General features: G+C 35.3%; 1 protein-coding gene across 4 annotated transcripts in view; it reads left to right on the forward strand.

The window, feature by feature from the left end:
• The window catches only part of CSMD3 (CUB and Sushi multiple domains 3), a 1,163,243-nt gene that overhangs the window by 1,064,772 nt on the left and 85,452 nt on the right, over positions 1-13,019 (forward strand). The window lies entirely within an intron of this gene.

Here is a 13,019-nt window from a genome sequence, read left to right on the forward strand (position 1 = left end):
TGCTGGACTCTATTTTGTACATTTTTTTCTCTTCATGGATTCCTGCATAAATTTTTATCATTTTGTGTCCTGCCTGAACAAATGATAAAGAAGGGACTTTTCATTGATGAACTCTAATTATCTGTAAAATAACCTTATAAAGAACATAAAATTCTTATAAAACCTTGGAGACATTTCAAAGGAGAAATATTGCCAAAGGAAAAGATTGTGTGTGTGTGTGTGTGTGTGTGTGTGTGTGTGTGTGTTCATATAGAAAATATAAGGATGACAGAATGTCACCCACAAAATATGAAGTGGATTTACATAGACATTTATGTGAATGTATATCCATATATTCTCATTCCAAAATATGTTTCACCTGATATTTATAATAATTTTTGAGCCACGTATAATAGAATAGAATTAGCTTAGAAAGGAAGATCAAATACTTACTTAGCACTTTGTTTTCCCATTGACCTTGGACAAGTTACTTTTTCACTTCTGCTTTCTTTAGTTGTAAAACAACATGGTGGGATTGCTGACGGCCTTCATGATAGACTACATATAGAGAAATTACTCCAATTACAGCAATATATTAGGTTGAACTATATTAAATAATTGGTCCAAAATGCTGAATATTGGCAGTTTTGTAGAGCTCAAACCAAGTAAGTGCTGTCGTTATTACAATTATCAGCATTACATTGCAGAGATGTTAGGACAACCGGAGGCAATGGATAAAATACAGTTACCATAGATCCTGGCAGTGTAGATGTTTAGTAAATCTTCCTTTCCTGACCTTGTCTTATCTCACATTTTTGATTTCCCAGTAGAGGGCTGATCTTTACTTATGCTTATAGTTTCAATTTCATAAAAAGGCGTACAATTGCCAAAGCCTAGAAAAGCCTAACATTTGAATCAACATCCGTGGGAATTTTACCTAAACCTTAAAATAACCTTGAAATTTGGGAATGTAGCCAGAGCTCATGTTAAAAATTGACAGGTGTCTTATATTCCTCCAGCCTTAGTAGGATAATTTTCCTTAAGCACTGCTTTCATTCTGACTCTCCTTTTCAAGATTGCGGGATGCCTACATTAAATCAAATTTAAAGCTACCCTGTAATCCAGTTCAATGAATCTTAACTCCCCAGCGCTTACTCTGACTTCCAATCAGTGCAAGGTTCTTGCACTGCCTCCTGAACTTCCATTCTCAAATGATTTCCTACTCATCTTCAGTTCTTTTTGTCTCCCCCTCTTAAGTCCCATTTCCTCCATTTCTTGGCAATCTGAGCTTATAAGGATCACAACCATCTTCTCTATGATTGTACTTTCTCTTACCAATTTTGAGAACTTATTACAGCATGGTGTATTGTTTTGTAAGTCTTGCAAGTTTAATCATAGTGAGTACTTTTTTGAGGACATAGATCACAATTATGCTTCTTACCCTTTTTATGTTCATATTACTGACTATGTTACAGTGGAAAGAGTGAGTTCAAAATCATTTTTTTTAAAAAGCTGTTTAATTGATTTTATTTGATCTGTATTACTTACAACTTTTAAAAAGATTATTTTATGACCAGGTACATGCATGCATTTCCCTTCACAGAAACAAACAAACAACAAAAAAGTAAACCGGGAAGGCAGTGCACTTTTTAACACTTAATGTTAAGCTGATTAAGTATACCTAAACTTAGAGTGGTTTACTCCCCAACTCAGTTTTCTTTAAACTCTGTTACTGACTTAATAGGTCCTTGTCTTATGCCCTATTGTAAGTCAGAAGTGGTTTTCTTAGGACTTGTGTTTTTATTTTATAAATTTGATAGATCAATCTTTTCACATACTTTCTTAAAGGTCACACTGATCATTTAGGCTTTATTTATTAATGTATTTTTAATATATTTGAAAAGAGAAAAAAATGTGTTTCTTTTCTCTTAACCTGACTCCCTTTATGAGATCCAGCCAGCCATCTGTCTTTTATAAAACATTACCTTCATAAGGCCTTTCATGATCAAAAATAACATTCATAAAAAGCTTTGGAAAATGAAAGTTCTGTGCAATGAAAAAATAGGGCAGGTGTAAATGTTGAGGCACTTTATCTCAGATATCATACATTTTTTTAATCTAAGAAAATGTTTTTGTCTCTCTCTGTATTGCTCGAATTGTAATTTCCTAAGGTAAGAGCTAAATTTTCTTGGTATCTGCTATAGAGTTAAGATGGATTTGGCTTATAATAAATATTAACAATATTCAGTCCTAATCAGTGACTTCCTAAAAGTAAATTACACAAAACCTGTCTTCACTGCATTGTTTTTGCAAACACTGACTTTCCATTTTAGTCACTAGAATAGTGATAACTACCATTTACTGAAAACTTAATATGCTGGGTACTCAGCTAGCTACTTTTCATGTATTATTGCTAATTTTTATAAGAGCTCTGCAAGATAAGTATTATTATCCCCATTTTAATGATGAAAGAACTGAAAGAAAAAAAATTAACCTACATAAAGCTAGAGAACTGATAAATAGAAGAGCTGCCTCGAATTCAAAATAGGTCCATCTGACTCCATAGAATGACCTCTTTTTAAATACTAACAACCCTGGTGATAATAATAGCTAAAATATAGAGTTCTTACTGGATGCCACACAATGTCCCAAGCTGGCATTGTCAAACACATAGATTATATTTAATGGCCTGTAAATCTAATTTTCCTTAAAAACTCGGCAAAATGATTTTCATTTTTAGCAAGATGATAAGTCATCTCATTTTCTAGAAAATACCCCTCCTAATTAAAACTTAGAACTTCAAACTTTGTAGTGCTTCTCTTCTTCGTGACCTGCAAGTTTACAACAATATGTAGGTTCATTGCAACTTAGTCTGTTCTCTGTGGTTTCCAAAATGTGGTAAGGTCACTGTGTGAAAAGAAGATAATTTTTATTGGGGGTCTGACTTATGGCAACCAAAACAACTAAGAGACTATAGCATAGCCAGATTGTATATTTACTCATTTAAAACAGAAAGTATCATTTTCATTTTTAAATCTGTTATCCAGGGCACCGTTTTTTCTAATATCAGAATATTAGAGAAATTCAATTTATATACAGATGACTTTCTTAGTAAGCATAATTTATATTATGATTTAATTTATATTATACATTGTTTTCCAAAGTTTATCCATTGACACATCTTCTGTGAAAGAATGAGTTGATTACATATTGACTTCCAGATTATTTTTAAGAAATGTATTTAAAAGGTTGGTAATATCTTTTAGGTCATCTTTTAAGTTTATGTTGCCTTTACACTAAATGCTGTATTTAGGGAAAGTATATTTAACTCCACAAAGTCTCATCCTAAAAGAGACTGCTGCAGATATAAGGACACGTTTTATATAAAACATAAATCACCGTTGCTTTGAACTGTGTGACCCCTTTGCCTCGCACAACCTAAAGACCTGACCTCCTTTCATTTATCAGTAGCTAGAGCATGGAACTCATAAAGTGTTTCATTGTTTGATATCTAGAGAGCATGGGGGGGTATGGACATCATAAAATTTTATATATATATATATATATATATATATATATATATAAAATGTGGTGAAGAAACTAAAAAAACAAACTGGTGAAACTGTTATGGGGAAAAGATAATACCATTTACTATTACTTATATGACTAGTGATTACTAAAATGACTAAAATCATGCCAAAATTACTTACTATATTTTGACATTTGGCTCCATGTGCACATCCATTCATATGTTATAGAATTTATTTTGTACAATGTCTTACTGTCAGTCCCCTCCAACCAAAGTCCATCAGGAATACCTTTCAGTTAAACAAAACTGCGTTTATTTGAGACAACACACCATGAGGGACCCTGTGGCATCCAGTATAAGGGTATTAGGAGAGCCTTGTTATAGGATTTGGGCTGTGCACGATAGTTCTGGAAAGGTTCAAGGAAGCATGCTTTATTTCTAGGCTAGGTGTTGTTACAAAATTGGAGCAGTTCTAGAACTGGTTATTTTTTCTTTTTTTAAAGATTTTGTTTAGGGCGCCTGGATGGCTCAGTTGATTAAGCGACTGGCCTTCGGCTTGGGTCACGATCCTGGAGTCCAGGGATCGAGTCCCGCATCGGGCTCCCTGCTCAGCAGGGAGTCTGCTTCTCCCTCTGACCTTCCCCCTCTCATGCTCTCTCTATCTCATTCTCTCTCTCAAATAAATAAATAAAATCTAAAAAAAAAGATTTTGTTTATTTATTTGACAGAGAGAGAAATCTCAAGCAGGGAGAATGGCAGGGAGAGGGAGAGAGAGAAGCAGGCTCCCTGCTGAGAAAGGAGCCCAATCTGGGACTCAATCCAGGGCCTTGGGATCACGACCTGAGCCGAAGGCAGGCACTGAACCGACTGAGCCACTCAGGTGCCCCTATAATTGGGTATCTTAATACTTTTTTTCTTCTAGAAAGTGGAAGGAATAGAACATGCCTGGAACAATAATTGGTATGGAAGCAACATTTGCTCATATTAGCTGAGATGGAAGAGTTTTGGTCATTTTGGCAGTTTGGACAGTGTTCTTGGTTTTTTCTTTTTTTTGTGCTCAGACGTAATTATTGAAAGGTCTTCTTTTTGTCTTGTTCCGACGAGTTCAAAGAGTTATCATGTCTGATGCTAGTTGTTAGTGAAATTGTTTATGGTCAACAGTAGAAAATAACAGCCTATCAGTTAGAGCCAGGCCAATTCTAAGCTGAGAACACACATGAGCTGTCTTTGTGTTCTTTTCTTTTCCTTTCTTTTCAATACACAGAGTAGTTTATGATAGTTAAAGATAGTTATAGCATCTTCCTTTACAACAAAAAGCAAACCAAACTATGGTGGTGAGGAGGGAAAGGAAAACAGAGAGTGACAGAGGTCAAATGATACTGCTGATGTATCTTTTATCTACTGATGTGCGATATTACCCAACCTTGGCATATTATTTGTCAGATTTTAGTGAGCTCAGTACTAAAGCAAGATAATTTCAATGAGCTGTCTGAACGTTGGGAAGTGAATTAATGCAGCAGTTATTGAACCTTTTAATGGATAATTCAGGAGATTTCCCAATAGTTTTGTTTACTATGGTTCTATTATTACATCTCTGGGGCAATACCAAGAGTGACTTCTTGTTGATCCTTTTCTCATGATGGGGAATTTCTTGGTCTCAACTCTAAACCTGGGGATGAGTCATTTGCTCTTGATTTCTAAGATTCTCCCTTATATAGGCAGAGAAAGAAACTGACTATATAATATTAATGAAGCAAAAGTGATATTTGTAAGTAATTTCAGCACTGCTGAAACTTACCTATATGGTTCATGTCAACTTGCTAGCAGATTTACTCCAAAATGGGAAAAAAAAAAGTCTGTATAGTTTTCTCTCTTAATTAGAACTCAGGGAGCTTTTTATTTTAAACACTAACTCTTCTTTCAGTGGAACTACTTAAACTTGCTTTACATAACTTTTGAAATAACATTGACAAAATTACATAACTGAACGAACATGTAATCATCAAATCTTTCCCAAATCATGAAATTATCATATTTGACTTAATCTGAGTCACCATCAGTCATTGTACAGCACTTAGAATTTATACAGGAACATTAAAAATATTTTTTTTTCTCTTTAAGAGATACTGTGTTGGTACTTGGCAGAAAGGTTGTGTACTTGAGCTTTTTTGGTTTAGAGAAGGAATGGCAATTTGCCAGTGTTCTATGTTGTCTTTTTTAAAAATTTTTTATTGTTATGCTAATCACCATATATTACATCACTAGTTTTTGATGTAGTGTTCCATGATTCATTGTTTGTGCATAACACCCAGTGCTCCATGCAGAATGTGCCCTCTTTAATACCCATCACCAGGCTAACCCATCCCCCTACTCTCCTCCCCTCTAGAACCCTCAGTTTGTTTTTCAGAGTCCATCGTCTCTCATGGTTCATCTCCCCCTCTGACTTACTCCCCTTCATTCTTCCCCTGTCTTTTTTGAAGAAGCCTTTAATAGCTCAGTTGAACTGAAGTAGATAAATGCAGCATTCTTTTCTGGAATTGGACAGGATGTTTCATTGCAAAGAAAATAAGAAATTAAAAATAACCAAAAAATATTGCCAGAATTAAACTCTAAAGCAATTTCAAGAAGAAAATTTGTTGGACCAGGATCCAGAGATCTGTACACATTTGAACCAAAACATGGTGCTATTTAAACAATAGTCATCCTCAAAAGATAGTGACATTTAGGGAAGCCTGGGTGGCTCAGTTGGTTAAGCATCTGACTCTTGATCTCAGGGTTGTGAATTCAAGCCTGGCATTGGTCTCCATGCTGAGTGTGGAGCCTACATTAAAAAGAAAAACGGTACTGACATATAGAATATGATGCCCTCATGTAGCTATTAAATAGTAAATGGTGGTTTCAAGCTGAATGGCATGTTGATTAAAATGAATCTCCTAAAAAGAACACAGATTTAAGTCAAAGGTATATTTAAATGTATAAATATCTGTTATACAGCTTTTTCATTAACGGTCATAACTGTATAGGTGCTTCTAAATAGAAAAATCGTGAAAAGCATGGACTCAAATATATGTTCTACCTGTAACTGGATGTGTGGCCTTGTGTACCTCACTTCACTTCTCTGGGGCCTTTTTTTCCCTCCTTCCACTCCCTAAAAAATAAAAAGAGCAGACTAAGTGATTTATAAGGTAACTTCCAGCTCAAACAATCTATGGTACTAAACCATGCCATATTGGGTATTCATCCTAGATCTGTTTATTTTCTTCCAGAGTAAGCAAAGCATATTATAGAGGATGCGATATTGCTTTAATTCAATTAGTTATTAGTTAATATTTATTGAATATGTTTTCCAGAGCACTGTACTAGCAGTTGTAAGACCAAGGCACATACAACAATATACGTGACTATAGAATGAGTTGCTGAAGCCAAGAACTTTCTATTATAATGTAATGTTCATTAGTGTAAAACAAATAAGGAATCTCAGCATTTTCGAATATACAGCTTAAATCACAATAGAAACAAAATGATGTGTCCTGGGAAATCACATGAGTACTAGCCCTTTGCATGACATCAGGGTTGTAAGTAAAGTCATGTTAGATTGAGATTATATGTGTCCAGGGCATAACCGTAATCAAAGCAGACATGCTCCTGTTAACCTTTGCCAAACAGGGAATGCACTGTCTCTTTGAAATCATAATATGTGTCTGGCACAGTTCTAAGCACTTGACAATATATTAACTCAAACTTAGCTTTATGTTTATTTTGCAGTTGAGAAAACTGAAGCACAGAGTCTGAGCAGTTTACCTAAGGTCATAGAGCTAACAAGTAGCAGAGCCAAGATTAGAACACAGGCAGTCTGCTTTCAGAATAAAAACTAGATCAGCCTGCCCTGTGCACACACTCCAACACAAATTGGAGAATATGTTTTTTCCCAGTGATGTTGATTGGTTTGATAGAAACATCTTCAGAAAAATCAGAGCTGCACTGTTGAATTCTCCAGTTACATCATACCTGATTTATCACACCTCGAACCATTGCCTTATACACCCTGCTCCTACCAACCAAGATAATATGCCGAAACTGCTTATAATTACTTCAGTAATTGCTAAATCAAAATGTTTTTTATAAATAAAAAGTGAAACTTGGAAAAAACAAAATGTATATTTTACCAAATGTTCTTATTCATCTGTGAACACCAAATATGTGGAAGGAATTGAAATCCCAATTTAATACAAGAGCTTATCCTTGTAGAGTACTTACTATGTGCCAGGCTTTGCATATATAAACATTTTGATCCTTGTAATCACCCTTTAGGTTGGCATAAAGTTATTACTATTATCATTACTATTTTCATTACTATTTACAAATTAAGAAAGTGAGGTCAAGGTCAAGTAACTTGCCACTCTCTCAACCCAGAGAGTCTGGATTGAGTCCACACTCAATATGGTAAGGATTTATTTAATATGTATGTTTTGCTCATTCATCATTCATTCATTCATTGTTCTAGCACTCAGTTACTCAGAAAATATTTATTGACCACTGCTATATCAGGTACTGCATTATGACCTGAGGAGTTAGCTGTTAATAAGATAATGGAAAGTCCCTGCTCTCACACAGTTTATATTCTAGTGCAAGAAAATGGGCAGCAAACAATTCCTACAGATTGTGAAAATTGCCAGAGGGCAAATAGATGTGAAACAGAGTAACTGCGAGAGGTTAACTCTAGCTAACGTGATCAGTGACGATGTCTCCATTTTAGTCATCTGAGGACAAAATTATAAAAGAGACAGGAAGATAGGTTTTGAGAAAGCAAGACAGATAAGAATAAAATTCTATAGAATATAGTTTTAGACATGTCATCAAATGTTACACTGTCATCCATTTGAGAGCTATGTTGATCAGGGAATAGAAGAGACTACAGTAAAGTTTAGGTTGTAGACAGGTTTGACTTTTCAAAGTTTATTATGAGAAAGTATAGAGATGTGGTTTAATGTTTCTTATGAGGAGTGAATGGAATCATAGGTGACATAACACATCAGGGCTACTTGAGTTTTAAGTGGAGGAGAGGAACTCTCTACATTTGCAGCTAAAATTATAAACTGGTTAATAGATGGGGCTGAAGTTAATTAAACAAAGTTAGAGACCCTTGGAGAACATAATCAAGACTTCTAATTTAATGTCAAGTCATTTGAGGACACTTGTGAGTTTTTTTAGATCCAATAAACAATTGTTTATTTAATACCCACTGCAGTATAGACTCTTTAGGGGGTCTCTGGATATTCACCTTTGTTCCTTTCCAGTTGTGTTTATTTTTCCCACTGTAGCCAGAGTTATTTTTTTAAAGGAGAAATCTGATCACATTCCTCCTGGATGTAAAACTCTTCACAGGCCTGCCATTTTCCTAAGATTACAATAAACAAATCCCGAGCATGGCCTATACCCTCCTGGGGGACTTAGCCCCAGTTTACCAGTCTTTCTTATCCCTTCTCACTCTGCCCAGGACTCTCTCACCCAAGCCCCTCCACCCCTACCTTCTTCAACCCCCTACCCCAGCCTTCCTCCTTGCTGGTTCACACTTGCTGATTCCTCTTCCTGGGTTATTCTTCTATGTCATCCCTCTCCCCGGCACACATACTTGTGGATGCATGGGTGCATGCACACACACACACACACGCACACACACACACACACACACACACACACACACACCCCTTGTTTCAACTCATAAGTAATTTCTACTCATTAATAAGATAATTTGATTAATATCTTTCTCACTGACAACTAGTGCCTATAAAGGCAAGATTGTGTCTGCTTTGTTCATGATCACATTCCCAGCACATATTACATGGTGTCTGACACTCACTAGGCCCTCAATAATATGTATTTAATAAACAACAAAATGAACTGTTAGACATTATAGGAAATGTAAATATGTACCAAATGGTCCCAACACAAGCTAAACATGGAACAAGAACTAACACATTAATGAATAAAGGTGCAATTATTTGAGACAGTAGAACACTCAATGCTAAGTATTATGGTGCCAGTTTCCAGGCTGGCAAGGTTGTCAAAAATGACAGTGTATAGTAGGGATTAACATGGTAAATATAAGGGACTTGAGAAAGTTCAGGTGAAAGATAGCTGACATCTCATATGTTTTATCTCAGATTATAAATTTAATCTATAAGGCCATGACAAGTTACATATTGATAATAGGGAAATGGCAACACCAAAAATAGTTCTCAGCACCAAAATAATTCTCCAGTCCAGGTTGATTTGTCTGTAAATGTGGGAGAAAATATGGCTTAGTTTTTAAGCATATGGTTCAAATTCTGGCTCATTGAACTGGGCAAATAATTCAACAATTCTGAAATTTAGTGTCCCTTTTAGCAACATGAGCTATTTACACATATCTTGATGTAGTAATTGGGGGATTAAATGAAGGACTCATGTAAAGTAACTTGCAGAGTTCTTTCCACACAGTGGATTCCAAAAAAATATTGTGTTACCTCCTTTCCATCACCTCTTTGTGTAGGAAGGATTTCACTAGAAAGACACAGAAGGCAAGAAACATCCTGTAGGCAGATTTAATAATACAGATGTATTCGTTTCCTAGGGCTGCTGTAACAAGGTACCACAAACTGGATGCCTTAAGTAAACGGAAATTTTTTCTCTCACGGTTCTAGAGGCTAGAAGTATAAAATCAGTGTATCAATAGGGCCATGCTATCTCTGAAGGCTATAGGCGGGGATCCTTTCTTGCCTCATCCTAGCTACTGGTGGTAGCCAGAAATCTTTGGCATTCCAGTCTCTGCCCTGTCACATGTCTTCACTCTGTGTCCATGTCTGTCTCCTCTCTTCTTATAATGACAGCAGTCACAGTGGTTTAAAGGCCTACCTTAATTCAATATGACCTCAAATTAACTCATTACATCTGCAACAACCTTATTTCCAAATAACATTCTAAGGTTCCAAGAAAGACATAAATTTTGTTGGGTACTATTCAGCTCAGTACAGTAGGTATTAAATGACAGGGCTCTACACTGAGATGTTGGCAGAAAGAATGGAAAGACACTGGACACATTTTAGACTTATTTTAGTGAACAAGCCAGTAGAAATTGATGAAGATTGAGAACAGATTTGTTGATAGCTGTTTATGATTTGATTTTTTTGTAGGACTGTGTTTTTGAGAGTCAAAAGAAAAACAGATGCAAAGGGGTTTCTTTCAATATTTCCTTCTCCTTTACATTATAGTCAGATTTACATAGTTCAGCTGTTAAAAGCATCTTAGAGCCTATTTAGATCTCATTTTCTAGCACTCTGACCCACAGTTGCTTCTATTTTATGCCCATTTGCAATTTTACAGTGGAGAGTTATCCTAGTGAATACTGTTTAGAGACTTGTTCCCTCCCAAGGAAACCAGTGATTTATATGTTATTTAGTAAACATTTGTTTATCCAGAAGAGGTGTTTATTCCAAGTGATATAAAATTGTGAATTAAAACACAAATCAGACTTGAAGTCAAAAGAATCAATGAAATCACTTAGATGGGGGTTGTAGAAAATTTGCTCAAAGGGTAGTTTATTCAGAATTCAAATCTACAGAACTGATGAACATAGAATTGTTCTTATGTGATAGAGGTGAGAGGCAAGGACATTACACCTCCTCAGGGCCTCCATGACCCCAGGGTGATCCCACGGCTCCAGGGACACAGTTTATAAAACTGCAGGTGATGGTAAAGAAGAGAGAATAGGAAAGAATTTAGCTCACAGCACCCATGTGGTCTTGGGAAAATAGCATAATATCTCTGAACCCCATATTCCTCATTAATAATAATTTACAACCCCTAGTCTTTTAAACTCTGCAACTGAGTTATGTAGGTCATTTTAAGCATGTTCTACAGATGGCAATAGTCATGGTTTCCTCATTGATAAAAATGTGCTTTTTCTTTAAAATAATAAATTAATTTATCATTAGTATGATCAAAAATAAATTTAGCAGCAAACAAAAGTGAAATAATACAAGTGTGGGCATCTCTACACTTCACTAACTTCTGAGTTGATCTCTGTTCTATGTCAAGATTAGTAAGGATGCTATCCCCCCACGCACAGTCTCCTGAGGGTTTCTCCTTGGCAGGCTCCATCTTCCTATCCCCTTTCTTCTACCTCTTTGACATTTATTACAATTACCGTTTATCTTGGTCATTCTACCCCTTTTAAGGTCTCAGTTCAGGAAAATGGTTTTCAAAATTCCTAATGTTACTCTAAACTTTTTTCTCAAAAATCCAGTTTACACTTTTCCGTCCTAGGCTTCTTTCCCAGCGAGTCTTTTCTCTAGTGGTAACCCTTCTGTGTAGAGCAGTGTTTTACTTGCAAATTATCATCCTTGCACAGCAAGTGCTTTTATTTTATAAACAGGCTGAAGTACTAGAAAGAAGATGTTTGAGGAGACATACAACAATTTACAGCAGGAAATTGAAACAAAATTTTTCCTTGATTCATTCCTCTTCAGCTACATTTTGACAAATTTTCATCCTTTTTCTGTCCTTAGTAACCTGGAGGTGTATTAGCCTACTGACCTCTTATAAATGGCTCGTTACATGATGATGAACCAATGCCCAACTTTTTGCTCCTGTTTTCTCCTCCATCTGAAATGCTCTTATGCACATGATTACCCTTCAGAACTGGAAAAATTTTACTCATTCTTTAAAATGTATTTTATCCATCTCCTTTTACAGGAGTTTTCTTTAAGTGGTCCAGTTGAATTTCCTCAGTACTCTCATAATTTTCTCACAATAGGGGCAATATTGAAGGTCTGGGCTTTGGAGTTAGAGGACAGAGCCTGGAGTCCTGGCTCAACCCTGTAAGAGTTGTGTGTCAGTTTCTTTATCGGTTCATTGAGATACATAATTTAACTCCTAAGTTTAAGTAATAAATTAAGCATATGAAACACACTTTTTTTCAAATGTTATAATAGTAATCAAGTGTGTTTCTTGACTGAACAAGATTATATTACATTTTTAAAAAATCTTAGTAAAAATAAGACTTTAATCAAGCAAATGATTGTGATATAGATATCAGGTGGGGTTAGTAGTCATGATGCTCATATTCATAAATGGCTTTTATTTTTTTGATGGCCTTTAAATTATGCCAAATAGAAATCTTTCTAATGTAATGAGGTTGACCTATTCAAGTGATGTAGATTATTAGAAACATGAAATTTAACAAACAGATATTTCATGAATATATTAATATAGCATGTGTGAGAAGGCTCTGGAGTCAAAACTCCTAAGTTCAAATCCCAGTTTTGTCTCATTATAGCTGTGTGATTTAGACAAATTCTTTAATTCCCTTCAACAGTTTTCTCTTATATAAAATGGGCATAATTATGGACCTAATCATAAATTAAGTAATAAAATAAATAACATTTTTGAGGACTAATAGAGTTACTATAAGTATAGTATTTATAATATTTCTTGGAATAGAGTAAGCATTGAATACCTGTTTGCAACTGTA

Source organism: Eumetopias jubatus, unplaced genomic scaffold (assembly GCF_037043125.1).
Source record: "Eumetopias jubatus isolate StellerSeaLion01/CBP00866 unplaced genomic scaffold, mEumJub1_p1.0 scaffold_4, whole genome shotgun sequence".
Classification (NCBI taxonomy): Eukaryota; Metazoa; Chordata; class Mammalia; order Carnivora; family Otariidae; genus Eumetopias; species Eumetopias jubatus.